General features: G+C 42.7%; 1 protein-coding gene across 5 annotated transcripts in view; it reads right to left on the bottom strand.

The window, feature by feature from the left end:
* Window positions 1-16152, bottom strand: part of RFFL (ring finger and FYVE like domain containing E3 ubiquitin protein ligase) — an 88813-nt gene that overhangs the window by 22309 nt on the left and 50352 nt on the right. Inside the window, exon 2 of one of the 5 annotated variants that reach the window (XM_073004853.1) lies at window positions 14875-14993. The exons of the other annotated variants lie outside the window; for them this stretch is intronic. The gene's annotated coding sequence lies outside the window, so the exon portion shown is untranslated. The remainder of the gene's footprint in view (window positions 1-14874; window positions 14994-16152) is intronic. 5 annotated transcript variants of the gene reach the window in all.

Here is a 16152-nt window from a genome sequence, read left to right on the forward strand (position 1 = left end):
GTAACCAAATATACGTTTATAGTATTAGCAATAGAAAAGTGGAAGTACAAAATAAACAGGAAAGGGGCTAGGCACAGTGGCTCACATCTATAATCCCAGCATGTTGGGAGGCCAAGGCAGGAGGATCGCTTGAGGCCAGGAATTCATGATCTACCTGGGCAAGACACTGAGACTCCATCTCTATAAAAAACAATAATAATAGGCCGGCCGTGGTGGCTCACACCTGTAATCCCAGCACTTTGGGAGGCCAAGGCGGGCAGATCATGAAGTCAGGAGATAGAGACCATCCTGGCTAACACGGTGAAACCCCGTCTCTACTAAAAAAATACAAAAAATTAGCCGGGTGTGGTGGCGGGCACCTGTAGTCCTAACTACTCGGAAGGCTGAGGCAGGAGAATGGCGTGAACCCAGGAAGCACAGCTTGCAGTGAGCCGAGATCATGTCACTGCACTGCAGCCTGGGTGACAGAGCAAGATTCTGTCTCAAAAAAATAAAAAATAATAATAAAAATTAGCTGGGCATGGTGGCACGCACCTGTAGTCCCAGCTATGTGAGAGGACAGAGGATCACTTGAGTCCAGGAGGATGTAGTGAGCTATGATTGTGCCATAGCACACTCCAGTCTAGGCACCACAGTCTAGGCAAGTTTCTGTCTCAAAAATTAAAAAAATTAAAAAGGAAAGGGGAGACAGATTTAGCCACAAGAAAAAAGTAAACTTTTGTTCCACACAAGGAATCTACAGGTTGTAAATTTTTTCTACAAGGACTTTGCACAAAATGGGCAGACCCACCTGGTAAGGCACAATCAGTAGGAAAAACTAGAAAGTTGTATATTGTTTAAATCCATGTACTTTTTTTTTTCTTTCTTTTTTGTTCTTGAGACAGAGTCTCACTCTGTCACCCAGGCTGGAGTGCAATGGCACGATCTTGGCTCACTGCAACCGCCACCTCCCATGTTGAAGTGATTCTCCTGCCTCAGCCTCCCGAGTAGCTGGGACAACAGGGAGCTACCACACCCAGCTAATTTTTGTATTTTTAGTAGACATGGGGTTTCACCATGTTGGCCAGCCTCATCTCGCACTCCTGACTTCAGGTGATCCACCTGCCTTGGCCTCCCAAAGTGCTGAGATTACAAGCGTGAGCCACCATGCCCGGCAAAAATCCATGTACTTTAACAAGCACTTAGGAAGCACTAGCTATATTGTGGGTACTGGAAACACCAAAAGTGATTTCGACTAGGTCCTTGTCCCGAGGGGATCTGGGGCCTTGAAAGGCATATAACTCAACTTGAAAATCTTGATACAAGACAGAAGAAAACTCTTCTTCAGCTGGAGTCAAGAGAACCCATCTTCCTCCATACTATTTTTATTCTCTTAACTTTGGTTCTAACCTTAAGTGCCTCTTCTGAACATCTCTGAAAGAAGAGCTATGAGCCTATTCAAGTATTTGGCTAATTTTAAAAAGGAGGCTGGCTGGCGTGGTGGCTCAGGCCTGTAATCCCAGCACTTTGTGAGGCCAAGGTGGGCGAATCACAAGGTCAGGAGAGCAAGACCAATCCCGGCTAACATGGTGAAACCTCCTCTCTACTAAAAATACAAAAATTAGCTGGGCGTGGTGGCGGGCGCCTGTAGTCCCGCTACTCAGGAGGCTGAGGCAGGAGAATCACTTGAACCCGACAGGCGGAGGTTGCAGTGAGCCAAGATTGCACCACTGCACTCCAGCCTGGGCAACAGATCAAGACTCCATCTCAAAAAAAAAAAAAAAAAAAAAAAAAAAAAAAAGTTGCCATTCTGTTATCCCATAGTCTCCAAGTTTAGATGGAGAATGAAGTCTTATGCTAGGAGTATACATATGTGGGGAAGGGGGTTATTACAGGAAAGAGCAGGTAGTGGCAAAATTCTCCAATGCTAACATACCTTAGACCTGCTCAGTCTAACAGAACAGGTTTGCCAAAGTCAGCCGACTAGGCTTTTACTCTCTCCCTCTCTCTCTCTCTCTCTCTCTCTATATATATATATATTTTTTTGTTCTTTTTTATTATTATTTTTTTTTTGAGATGGAGTTTCACTCTTATCACCCAGGCTAGTGTTGGAAATACAGGTGTGCATCACTACACCTGGCTAATTTTGTATTTTTAGTAGAGATGCGGTTTCACCATGTTGGCCAGGCTGGTCTTGAACTCCTGACCTCAGGTGAGATACGCTTGCCTCAGCCTCCCAAAGTGCTGGAATTACAGGCATAAGCCACCACGCCTGGCCACTCTGACAGGTATTGAAACAAACAAACAAACAAACAAAAAAAAACATGTCCTAATGTGGTCAGTTAGAAGTACTCTCCTGCCAAACTGGAAAGCCCTAACCCTAAATAACAACTACGTTCAGGGTTATGTCAGAGGGTGGAAGGAAAGAGTTTGTAACAACGCTATACAAGCTAAAATACTTTTCTCTTGAGAATATATTTTTCATTCCTCATCCCTAAATAGATAGATATACATACATGGCATTTGATATTGCTATTAAAGGACTGAAAGTGGAACTAATTGTGAGGTGTAGAAAGAATTCTCCCTAAGGTGAAAACTGAAAAAATTTATCTCTTATCTACAAACCTCCTTCTGATCTTGAAAGAAAATGATCAGATCTTCACTCAGGGCTTGAACATTCCTTCCCAAACTCCCCTCACCCTCTTCTTAAAAGACAGACTTGGCAATTTAATCCTCAAAAACAGTGTCTAACTGCTGTCCTACAGAGCTTGCTTGAAGCCTACTAGGGTCTCCTCTTCCACTTTCCCTAAAGGGGAGAAAAATGGGAGATGTAGGGCCAGTAGTGAGTAAGAACATTTACTATTCCCTGTGGAAGAACCCTGTGATATGAGGCAAGAATGGCTAGCTAGCATGTAGGATTTTGTCAGCTTGATAGGTATGCTAGTATTTCTTGGGAGACTTAGCCCTGCTGAACAGGAAAATAACAGTGTTAATAACAGAATAAAATAAATTACCTATTCCAGGTAGGCTTGGTACAGTCATAGTTAGAGGCAAGAGAGTACATAATGTGATTTCAACCTACAAAGTCCTAGATTCCTAAGTAATTTTAAAACACTTCTCTGCTTGTTCACCTGCCCAAGGCAAATAATTTAAAGTAGATCAGTGGTTGTCATGAGTATTCCCAAGAAGGGGAGAGAGGAGTAAAAGGGCCATGCTGGTTTGCAATGTAACTCCAAAACCAGCAAAAAACTAAGGCAGTAAAAAAAATCCCCAAGGTTCTCATCCAATCTATTCTGATTTTAATTAACTGCTCTGTGCACCAAGGTAGTTCTGCAACAACAGGCTTTACACAAAAGCATAGACAGCTACATTTTGGAATCAACACACTTATGGTGCACCCATTGTATAACAGTTTACAAAAATCCTTTTAAAATACCTAAATAAAATGCCCCCAAACCTTAAAGAAATGCCTTTCTGACATGGCAAAACTGGAAAGCAAGCCTTACAGAATCATGTCCGGTTTGTTGAGGGTGGTACATCTACTGTCACTAACATATTTCTGGAATGGTTAAAAGCATCTATCTATGTTGTTAGTGCATAAAGAAAAGTATCCCACGTTACGAATCATTAGTACAGAATGGATTTAGCTTCATCTTGTATATTATCATTAAAAAGCAATTAAAGTACAATTGCAATGGTTTTGAAAGGAAATTCTGTGAAAAGCCTATCATTAGGGCTTAGGCTAAGTCTCTAAAATAACTGATAAGTAATTACATATTTTGAGAAGTAAAGAAGAAAGTAGCTACTCTCTGCTGGAAGAATGCTTATTTGCCAGGCACCGAGATAGGTACTTTTACCTAGTGTTATCACATGTGATCCTCATAGTTCTGGCAAGGTAGATTAGTTCTTCCCATTTTCAGGTGAGAAAAAAGGGTTCAGAGAAGTAAAGTAACTTGTTAAAGGTCACAGCTAGAGGATAGCAAAGCCAAGATTTGAACCTTGGTCACTTAGACCTTGAAGCCCACCCTCTTGAAATGTAGTTCCGATTTAATTTAAAAAATCAATCTGTCTACCCTGTGGCCCATCCCCTCTGAGCTTTTGCTTTCCATCTCTACAGGAACTTTCCTATCATCATACAGGTATGCTCCAGAATCTCCCAGATGTTAAAAACTCTTCTTTGTCATATGGAAGTACAAATTACGACCACCAAGTGTTACCACCACTGGAATGGCTAAAATGGAAAAGAGATACTAGCAAATGTTGATAAGGATAAAGAGCAACTGGAGCAGCCGGGCACGGTGGCTCACACCTGTAATCCCAGGCGGGCAGATCACCTGAGGTCGGGAGTTCGAGACCAGCCTGGACAACATGGTGAAACCCCGTCTCTACTAAAAATACAAAAACTTAGCCAGGCGTGGTGGCACATGCCTGTAATCCCAGCTATTCAGGAAGCTGAGGCAGGACAATCACTTGAACCTGGGAGGCAGAGGTTGCAGTGAGCCCAGATCATACCATCGCACTCCTGCCTAGATGACAGAGCGAAACTCTGTCTCAAAAAAAAAAAAAAAAAAAAAGGAAAAAGAGCAACTGGAACTCTAATATTGCTGGTGGAAGTGTAAATCACTGCAACCAATTTGGAAATTGTGTGTGTGTGTGTGTGTGTGTGTATGTGTGTACATGCACACACACATCTCTTTCCATGGCTTTGCAATTCTACATCTAGGCATATACCCAAGAGAAATTTATATTCACCGAAACAGTTTACAGGAATATCCATGGAAGCCCTACTGTAATAGCCTCAAGCTGAAAACAACTGAAGTGTCCATCAACAGTAGAATTATGTTTACAGAGCAATGAGAAAAAACAAACAACTGATACATGCAATAGTACAGACGAATCTTATGTTGAACAAAAGAAGCAGGCACAAATGAATACATGGGAAATGATTCGTTTTACGTAAAATTCAAAAACAAGCAAACTATGGTGTTCAAAATCAGGATAGTGGTCATCCTGTGAGGCAGGATTATAGATGGAAGGCAGCCCAAGGGGCTTCTGATAACATTCTGTTTCCTAATCTGAATGCTGATTATGTAGATATGTTGACTTTGTAAAAATTCATCAAACTGTACACTTATAATTTGTATGCTTCTCTAGTTACACTTGAATTAAAAGTTTTTATGTTTTTGTTTTTTTGAGACAGGGTCTCTCACTCTGTTGCTCAGGCTGGAGTACAGTGATGCGACCATGGCTCACTGTAGCCTGGACCTCCCAGGCTTACCTGATCCTCCTGCCACAGCATGCCGAGTCACTGGGACTACAGGCGCGCGCACCACCACACCTAATTTTTTGTATTTTTTTGTCGAGACGGAGTTTCGTCAAGCTGCCCAGGCTGATCTCGAACTCCTGGGCTCAAGCAATTCACCCACCTCAGCCTCCCAAAGTGCTAGGATTACAGGCGTCGGCCCCTGCACCTGGTCTATATGACAGATTTTTTCTTTTTTTTTTTTTTCTTTTTTTGAGACGCAGTCTTGCTCCATCACCAGGCTGGAGTGCAGTGGCGTGATCTCGGCTCACTGCAACCTCCGCCTGCTGGGTTCAAGCAGTTCTCATGCCTTAGCCTCCTAAGTAGCTGGGATTACAGGCATGCACCACCACGCCCAGCTAATTTTTGTATTTTTAGTAGAGATGGGGTTTCACCATGTTGGGCAGGATGGTCTCGATCTCCTGACCTCGTGATCCGCCCACTTCAGCCTCCCAAAGTGCTGGAATTACAGGCGCGAACCACCGCGCCCAGCCAATGACAGATTTTTTTAAAGCACCTAGTCAAATATTTGTAATTTGTAAAAAAAAAACCAAAAAATTTTTAAAAAACCATTTTGACCATGCATTCTCTCCCTCCCCAGTAAAGCTCTTTTTCTGTGATCTCCTCTAAATCAAATTCCTCCAAATACTTGACTCCACTTTTTTTTTTTTTTTTTTTTTTTTTGAGACGGAGTTTCACTCTTGTTGCCCAGGCTGGAGTGCAATGGCACGATCTCAGCTCACTGAAACTTCTGCCTCCCGGGTTCAAGCAATTCTCCTGCCTCAGCCTCCCGAGTCGCTGGGATTACAGGCATACACCACCATGCCCGGCTAATTTTGCATTTTTAGTAGAGAGGGGGTTTCTCCATGTTGGTCAGACTGGTCTCAAACTCTCGACCTCAGGTGATCCACCCACCTCGGCCTCCCAAAGTGCTGGGATTATAGGTGTGAGCCACCACGCCCGGCCGACTCCACTTTCTTAACCTCTAATTCACTCTTAAACTTTCTCCAATCTATCTTGAGCCAACCACTATTCCTAATCTCTTCAAGATCACCAAGGAATTCCAAGTGGCCAGATCTAATTGACACTTCTCTATCCTCATCTTAATCTCTCAGCAATACTGGACACAAGCGACTCTCCCCCTTTAAACATCTCTTAGCTTCTAGCACTCTGCACCCGTGGCTTTCCTCCTACCTCAAAGCCTTTTTGCTGCTTCTTAACCCTCCCTTTGTTCTTAAATGTTGTGAGTGTCCAGGCTGTCTTGGGCCTCCCTCTCCACCCATACCTCAGGTTGCTTTAAATACCTTTCTTGGCGGGGCGCAGTGGCTCAGGCCTGTAATCCCAGCACTTTGGGAGGCCAAGGCGGGTGGATCACCTGAGGTCAGGAATTCAAGACCAGCCTGGCCAACATGGTGAAACCCCATCTCTACTAAAAATACAAAAAATTTGCCAGGCGTGGTGACAGGCACCTGTAGTCCCAGCTACTTGGGAGGCTGAGATAGGAGAATCACTTGAACCTGGAAGGCAGAGGTTGCAGTGAGCTGAGATCATGCCACTGCACTCCAGCCTGGGTGACAGAGCAAGACTCTCTCTCAAAAACAAAAGTAAAAAAAAAAAATTAAAAACACTTTTCTTAAATCAAAGATTCACAAATTCCTACCTTCATTTTCCCTTCCCCTGCTGATGGGCTAAATCATCGTCTTCCATATATTAATCACATTTCCCTCCTTAGGCCTTTTAGATTTGTTGTTTGTTCCTTCTGCCTGGATTGGTCTCCCTAGAACTTCCTATGCTTAGCTCCTTCTTGTCATCCAAACGTCAGCTTTAATGTAATTTTCTTTTTTCTTTTTTTTTTCTTTTTTTTTTTTTGTGAGAGATAGGGTCTCTTTCCACACTGGAGTGCAGTGGCTTGATCACAGCTCACTGTAAGCTCGAACTCCTGGACTCTTAAGGATCCTCCTGCCTCAGCCTCCCAAAGCTCCGGGATTACAGGCGTAAGCTACCAGACCCAGCCTTTTAATGTCATTTTCTAATTTCACCATAACATTTGGTATTAGCTGACATTATTTGCTTACTTATTAACTGCTTTACCTAACTGGAATAGAAATCCCATGACGGCAGGGACTTTGTGCTCCACTGAATTTCCAGAGTCTAGAATAGCTTCTTGGGTAAAAGAACAGCCTCTTAACAGGTTTCCTAGCTTTAATTCTTGCCTCTATCCAACTATTTCTCCACAAGGCATCACCCACTCCCCTCCTCCCCTCAAAACACACACTTAAAGCTCTTTAACGTTGCTTGTCCCTAGAAGTGATCTTCCTTGGATGGATTATCCAAGGCATCTACCCAGTGAAAGAAACCATGTTAACTCTTTGTACATAAAAATGTTTAAAAACTCTTCAAAAAAAAAAGTTCTTTCACGGACTCTTATTGCATTTTAGAATAAAAATAATCACTTCTTACATGGTTAAAGACCCTGACCACTTCTCCAATTCATACCGTGCTACTTTTCTCACTTGCTAACTTCAAGCCATAGTGGGCTGGTGTGTGAAGAACCGAAAGGTCACTACCTTTCGGTTCTTCACACCGGGCTGGTGTGTATAAATGGGGGAGGACTCCTCATGTAGGTGATACCTGAGATGAGACCTGAAGGCTGAGAAAGGATTCTCTTTTACTGCACCCAGCTAAAAAGTATAATTCTAAAATGATGGCTGGCCATGGTGGCTCACTCCTACAATCCCAGCACTCTGGGAAGCCAAGGCAGGCGGATCACGTGAGGTCAGGAGTTCAAGACCAGCCTAGACAACATGGTGAAACCCCGTCTCTACTAAAAACCCAAAAATTAGTGGTGTGGTGGCCGGCACCTGTGGTCCCAGCTACTCGGGAGGCTGAGGGAGAAGTATCGCTTGAACCCGCGAGGCAGAGGTTGCAGTGAGCCAAGATTGCGCCACTCCAGCCTGGGCAAAAGAACGAGACTCCCTCTCAAAAAAATAAATAAAATAAAATGCCAATGACCTACATGTTTCATAGGCCCTGCTGGCTGGAAAGCCCAAGGTCTCTCTCCTCTCTCTGGTCACCCAAAGCTTGGGTTTCTTACCACCCAAGGCCCTTGGTGGGACAGGCCCTGACACAGCTGATTTATACCAACAACATAATTTTAAAAATCACAATGTCCTGAGAACTCACCTGAAATTTAAAATCATCTCTTAGCTTGGAAGGCTGCTTACTTTTAAAAATAAATTAGTCTGGCAAGCAACTTGAAATCCTTTGAAACTGTTTACTGGAATTTTGCAGTAAACCTGCCTGAGGTATCCAGCTTGACTTGTAAAGATTTAAAATGCTGGTGACAACACAATGAGCATAAAATAGGGCAACTGTTGCATTTGTAAGTAAGCAGCCTGCTGGGTAAACCATACTACTAACTGGTCTCATGTGCTGGGGATGGGACAATGAAGCATGTTCTCTGTGACAGTGAGATTATTTCTGAGATATTTATTTTAAAATAAATAATTCAGTGGACAGGTGCAGTGGCTCACACCTGTAATCCCAGCACTTTGGGAGGCCAAGGTGGGTGGATCACCTGAGACCAGGAGTTCGAGACCAGTCTGACCAACATGGTGAAACCCCATCTCTACTAAAAATACAAAAAATTAGCTGGGTGTAGTGGCATGCACCCATAGTCCCAGCTACTCAGGAGGCTAAGGCAGGATAACTGCTTGAACCCAGGAGGCAGAGGTTGCAGTGAGCCAAGATCACATCACTGTACTCCACTCTGGTGACACAACGAGACTCCATCTCAAAAGAAAAAAAGGAAAAGAAAAAAGAATTCAGAATACCTAAGTCATAGAGAAGACATGTATATGGTAGAACTTTAGAACCCAAGGCCTGAATTAGGATAAACTAATGCTGAAATGGTGCATGGGCTGGACATAAACAAGGAATATTTCACAGGCCAGAACTCAGGGGAGGAAAACATTTCCAAAGCTTTAAATACTATCAGACATTTTCTATCCTCCAAGGCAGTCCTTTGGATATGGGTAATGGATACATGCATATTTCCTAGGTAAGAATTTTATTTTAGGGCTAAAGTTTAAGAAGACAGAACAGTTGGAGAGAAAGGTGGGGGGAAAAAGGCTGTTCCCAAATATGTTTTACTTTGGCTTTAAAATCAGTCAGACCAACCTTAAATCCTGGCTCTAACATTGAATAAATGAATGAGCTTGAGTAAGTTGCCACTATGAGCTTCAGAGTAACAGGAACAAATTTCCTACATCTCACAGGCTGGACATAGAGGTGATGCTCAGTATAAAGGGGGATCATAACTTCACTGGACTTTTCAATCTTACATCAAGAGCAGAGGGCAGTAATAGACATTCAGTAAATAGCCATCATTATAATAAGGCATGGGTTCATGAGGATTAAATGTTTGCCTTTGCCTCTCTCCAAACCAGCTTCCAGAGCCTCCATTCACACTGAGATGTCAGTAACATCAAAGACAACAAGGACTGGAGTCTCCTCTTTCCTTCAGTCCCCAAGTCATACTTTAATATAAAGGATTGAAGCTTTAGACATGACATAATCTTCTGTGCTATTATTTCAGATGGCAGACAAGGGGAAAATTGGGGGAGTTATTCAGAACTTGGGGTTCCTGAAGTCCTTTCTCAGAAGATAACAAAGTATAAACATTACAAGACACCTAAATGTGCCAAGTTAGTTGTTATGTTTGCATCTTATTTAACACAATAATCCTACAAAACTCAGAATTAAAATGGTCTGATTTTGTAGGATTCAAAAGAACCTTAAGTACCTTGTACAAAGTATAATACATAGAAAACCCATTCCTGGTAAAATAAAAATGGTTTAAATTGTTATTATAGAAGGACGAAACCAGAAAAGGAGAGCCTGGAAGAGGAATAAGACCGTCACTTCCATCTCTTACTAAAAAGACACAGAAGCCTTCAATGCCTTGACTGTTGTTTTGGATTGGAATGGTGCTGCAATGCGAACTGTAAATACAAATAAACATGAAAACAACAAATGCAGACGTAAAATAAAGACACGCTAGAAATCAAAGAAACCGACCTCTACCAGACACACCCAGGTCTGGGTGTACCTTTGCCTGCTGTTCCTAACTTGCATAGCCCAAGCAAGGTGGAAGGAGAAACATAACAAAATGATAACAGGAAACGAGAGAGCAGAGGGTCTTGGAACATAAACAGGCATATTAAAATAATAATATGAATAAAGAGGAAAGGAGAGAGATTTCACTTCCTAATAGCAATAAGTGAGCTCTTTTTCTTAAGCGGTAACTGTTAACAACTGAAAAACATACATAATAATCACAAGTTATAAATGTTCTCAGAAACTCCCTGGTTTCAACTATTCTATGACAAATATCTTCAGAGGGACCTCAGCATCTGCTATGAAGTTCAGGGAAAAGTAATTCTAACCAACAGAGCTGTGCCAAAATATTACCCCCGGGGTCTGACCAATTAAACGGCTGCTTCTTAGTGTGGAGTTTAGGAGAGATGACAGATTGAACACTGCAGCAGAGAAACCTACACTTTCATTTCAACCCAGGCATTCTGCCCCAAAGGGCGAGTCAATCAGGAAACAAAGCAGTTCAGAGTAAAGTCTTCTAACAACGCGGAAAACAGAATAAATGGACCTGCAGTTTAATTACAGCAGGATCCTTCTTCCATCGAAACTGATGACAAAGCTCATCAAGAATAAAGAGACTCTGATCCCCCTACCACTCTGGTGCAGGAAACAGGATTTACCAGATAAGCTCTTCTGGACCTTCTACTGAAGAAGCTGCTTTCACAAGATATTATCACAATGACTGACTAATGGGTAACCAGGACTTTTTTTTTAAATGAAGGCAGGGACTAGGTGAAGGGGTTTCTGGCACTCCAATGCACTGGGAAAATACAGCACTTCAGGACAGGAATTCTGTCTAGGCTCAAAATTATGCAATTTATCTTTCCAAAGTGGACTGCAGAAAAATTACTGCAGCCAAATGTACCATGGTATAGAATGAATTCTGGTTTAACTCCTTTAATTTCCTCAAAACAATAAAACCTGCTACATTGAAAAGATCATTGAAAGGATTAAAATAATGCACGTCAAAGCATTTACCCCAGAGCCCAGCAAACAATGGGTGTTCAACAGAAATTGGCTGTAAATAATTTAAACAAAGTATTTTTTAAGGTTATTTTTGTTGTTGTTGTTGTTGTTGTTGTTGTTTTAACACAGAAAGGCCCAATAAGGTTCCCAACTTTTTTATTTATTTTTGAGACAGGGTCTCCCTCTGTCACCAGACTGGAGTGCAGTGGCATGGTCTCACTCACTGCAACTTCTGCCTCCTGGGCTCAAGTGATCAATCCTCCAACCTCAGCCTCCTGGGTAGCTGGGATTACAGGCACAAACCACCATGCCCAGCTTTTTTTTTTTTTTTTTTTTAAAGACAGTCTCACTCTGTCACCCAGGCTGGAAAGCAGTGGCGTGATCTTGGCTCACTGCAGCCTCTGCCTCCCAGGCTCAAGCGATTCTCATGCCTCAGCCTTCCAAGTAGCTGGGATTACAGGCGCTCACCATCACGCCTGGCTAATTTTTGTGGTTTTAGTAGAGATGGGGTTTCACCACATTGCCTAGGCTGGTCTCAAACTCCCGACCTCAAGCAATCCACTACCTTGGCCTTCCACAGTGCTGGGATTATAGGGGTGAACCACTGCGCCCAGTCCATTAAGGTTCTTTAAAAAGACAACATTTATCAGCTCTATTCCTCTACCTGCTTTTTAAAAATTTAGGGGCCAGTCACTGTGGCTCACACCTGTAATCCCAGCACTTTGGGAGGCTGAGGCAGGTGGATCACAAGGTCAGGAGATTGAGACCATCCTGGCTAACATGGTGAAACCCCATCTCTACTAAAGATACAAAAAATTAGCCGGGCGTGACGGCATGCACCTGTAGTCCCAGCTATTCGGGAGGCTGAAGCAGGAGAATGGCATGAACCCAGGAGACAGAGCTTGCAGTGAGCCGAGATGGCGCCTCTGCACTCCAGCCTGGGTGACAGAGCGAGACTCCATCTCAAAAATTAATTAATTAATTAATTAAGCAGGTATGCCAATACCTCTAATCAGGCTCAATTTAGTTTTTAAACCACTCCTCTAAGAATTAAATGACTATACTTCTTCCACCAGTTCTTAATTATATAATCCCCTGAAAAACTTCTCAGAGGTGGTCAGAGTGGTTTATCCTCCTTGCAGCCCCAGGCTGTTAAATCTCTTCCCAATTCCACCCCATTGCTAATGAGTTTGTTACTCCCCACAACTCTGCAGTCCAGCCAGTTTAGAATTTCTCCCTTAGCTCCTCAACCCTTCTCTGCCAAATTCAAAGAATGAACATACACCTCTGGTCTCCACTTGGTGCACTGTAATTGCTTGCACTGCACTGAAGTCAGATAGGATTTGGTGATAAATCCGGGATGAATTGAGACTAAGCACCCCCTTCTTCCCACAGACCTTTAGCTTGGTTTGATGTTTGATCTCAATCTGAAAATTATGCTGACTTTCTGAAATGTTTTCTGCTCCTGCCAGAAGGATGTGATCTACCTGGTATCTATGCCAAGCAGCATAAATGAATAGACATTTCTAGTATTCCTGGTGTCATAAAAACCTTTGTATCGTCTCCAAATTATCTCCTTGCCAGGAACACCTGTGCTCAACCTGATCTTCAGGTTTTACTATTGGCCTATATTCCACAACAAAGTGCAAAATGCCTCATATTCACCACTCTTTGATAGAGTCAAGAAAAAAGACACCTGAGCTGATAGCAGAATGGAATGTTGTTCTCACTGCTTTCACACACAGTCACTAGAACATCCACATTGAGATATGCTGCTACTTTACCCTTTTGCTCCTGGAATTACAAAGTGGAAAGACAGACGATTTTCTTTGCAATCTGGCAAGAGTACAGAATGCACACACACACACACACCCCACATTATCAAAACCTTCATCTGTCCCATATTACAGTATCAGACCAGCAGAATGGACCTGGTTCAAGTGGTTGTGATAATCCACAAAGATCCCGCGATGACTTGAGCAGATGGTTATCCTATAACCAATCCAGTCCTCTAATGAACGTAATAAAGCACATTTCACAGTAGGAAGCAATGGGAAATGGGAGGTGGGTTCAGAAAATAGGGGCTGCTGAGATTGTTTACCAGTTGAGTGACCCCAAGCAAATTACTTACTTAATCTCTTCTCCAGAGACTTGCCAAGGGGTGAAGCAATTCAGCAGCTAGCATTAGATGCAGCCTCTAGTACTGAAGGAAAGTTTGAATTCAAAGACTTAAAAAAAGTTCACAAACACCAGGTAGTCATTTGTAAACCACGTTCAGAAAACACTCAAAAATTAGGCTAAAAATTCTGGAAACCAACAAAAGCAAACTGTTATTTGAAAGAATGGGCCAGGCGTGGTGGCTCACGCCTATAATCCCAGCACTTTCGGAGGCCGAGGTGGACTGATCACTTGAGGTCAGGAGTTCAAGACCAGCCTGGCCAACATGGCGAAACGCTGTCTCTACTCAAAATACAAAAATTAGCCAGGGCTGGTAGTGGGCACCTATAATCTCAGCTACTCAGGAGGCTGAGGCAGGAGAATCACTTGAGCCATGGAGGCAGAGGTTGCAGAGAGCTGAGATCGCACCATTGCACTCCAGCCTAGGTGACAGAGTGAGATTCCATCTCCAAAAAAAACAAAAAGCAAACAAACAAAAAAAACAATGGGCCTGTTGTAGTGGCTCACACCTGTAATCCCAGCTACTGGGTGGCTGAGGTGGGAGGATCACTTGAGCCTGGGAGATCAAGGCTGCAGTGAACTGTGATCACACCACTGCACTCCAGCCACTGCACTCTAGCCTGGGTGACAGAGGGAGCCTCAGTCTCAAAAAATAAAAATTAAAAAATAGAAGGCGGTAGCCAGATGTGGTAGCTCACACCTGTAATCCCAGCACTGTGGGAGGCCAAGGAAGGAGAATCACCTGAGGCCAGGACTTTGGGACCAGCTCGCATCCTGGGCAACACAGCAAGACCTCACTCTGGTGCCAAGGCTGGATGTGATGTACTCTTGGTCACTGCTGCCTTGACCTGGGCTCAGGTGATCCACCCACTTCAACCTCCTGAATAGCTGGGACTACATGCACATGCCACCATACTCAGCTATTTTTATTTTTGTAGAGACAGGTGTCTCACTATATTGCCCAGACTGGTCTCAAACTCCTGGGCTTAAGCAATCCTCCTGCCTCAGCTTCCCAAACTGTTGGGATTACAGGCATAAGCCACTCCCCAGGCTCTACAAAAAAAAAATATATATATATATATATATATATGTGTGTGTGTGTGTGTGTGTATATATAAATAAATTAAAAGGATGGAGGCCAGGCACAATGGCTCATGTCTGTAATCCCAGCACTTTGGGAGGCCAAGGCGGGTAGATCACTTGAGGTCCGGAGGTCGAGACCAGCCTGATCAATATGGAGAAACCCCATCTGTACTAAAAATACAAAATTAGCCAGGTGTGGTGGCACATACCTATAATCCCAGTTACTCTGGAGGCTGAGGCAGGAGAATCGTTTCAACCTGGGAGGCGGAGGTTGTGGTGAGCTGAGATCACGCCATTGCACTCCAGCCTGGCCAACAAGAGTGAAACTCTGTCTCAAAACAATAAAAAATAAATAAAAAATAAAAGGATGGTGAATTATAGGCTAAAATTTCCCATTGTTATTTTAAAAAATAGCCAAACACAGACTGAATCCCATATCTACCAAAAGTAACATCAGCAGTCAATTCAGTGGCTTCATTTTATAAATCATATGGATGCAGTATGTTATAAACTAGGAAAAACAACCATGCCCAGGAAGAAAGAATGGTCCCTAGAAGAAAGACATGCATATGGATAAAGGCAAGGGCTGTAAAGGACTAGTTATGTTAGCTTCTTTTCAAACCCAAAATGGAGACTTCTTCAGCCAAGCTCAAATATTAGAAGTCTTAACTTTTTAACAGCACCAAGTTTCAAAACATAGGCATACAAGTTACAGTAGACAAACACATCCTGTTTGCACTTGACTTCCTGTTTTGGGCTATCTGATCTCTTTCCACTGCTGTACCCTAGACCTTCAACAAATAGGTAACCTTTCATATCTGCCACCAACTGGTTCACTAGAAAGTATTTCAGTGACAATAAAGTACATTATTATATGAGTCAGGTAAAAGATCTACCTAACAAGCACCAAAAACCAATCATCAGTGTCTAAGACACTTTCTGGATTTCCCATGCTTTGTACTGACATCTGACTTAAGCAATAAAAACTTAACACAAATAGTGTTGAGATAAGGAAATTAACCCTGAAACAAAACTTGGAAGATGAGGGCTGGAAAAAAGAGCAAGAAAAATTGAAAATGTTTTAATAATTTAACGTTAGCCCCCTTTTCAAATGCAGAATGAACGGATTCCAAGAAGGGAGTGACTGAGACAGCTAAACCGCCCTTTGGTGAAAACTGCCTCAAATCCAACCGGCTACCAACTGGACAGTCTACTTTTCAGCATTGCAAAAGCCTTCAATTTTAGACACCTAAAACCTCCACTTCAAGTGCAACTTTCCACTACTTTCAAAGATTTGGTGGTTTCCTAGGCCACATTCAGTTCTAGAAGTAAACACTGGGCAACAAATACCCCAGTTTAATGAACAAGTCATTTAGCCTCTTTGGGTCTGTTTTCTCATCTGGAAAACAGGAAGGTTGAACTACACTCATCTCTAATGTTTTCTCCAGCTATAGAAAAAAATTGAGGATTCAATATTAACGGTTAGC

Source organism: Chlorocebus sabaeus, chromosome 16, assembly GCF_047675955.1.
Source record: "Chlorocebus sabaeus isolate Y175 chromosome 16, mChlSab1.0.hap1, whole genome shotgun sequence".
Taxonomy (NCBI): domain Eukaryota; kingdom Metazoa; phylum Chordata; class Mammalia; order Primates; family Cercopithecidae; genus Chlorocebus; species Chlorocebus sabaeus.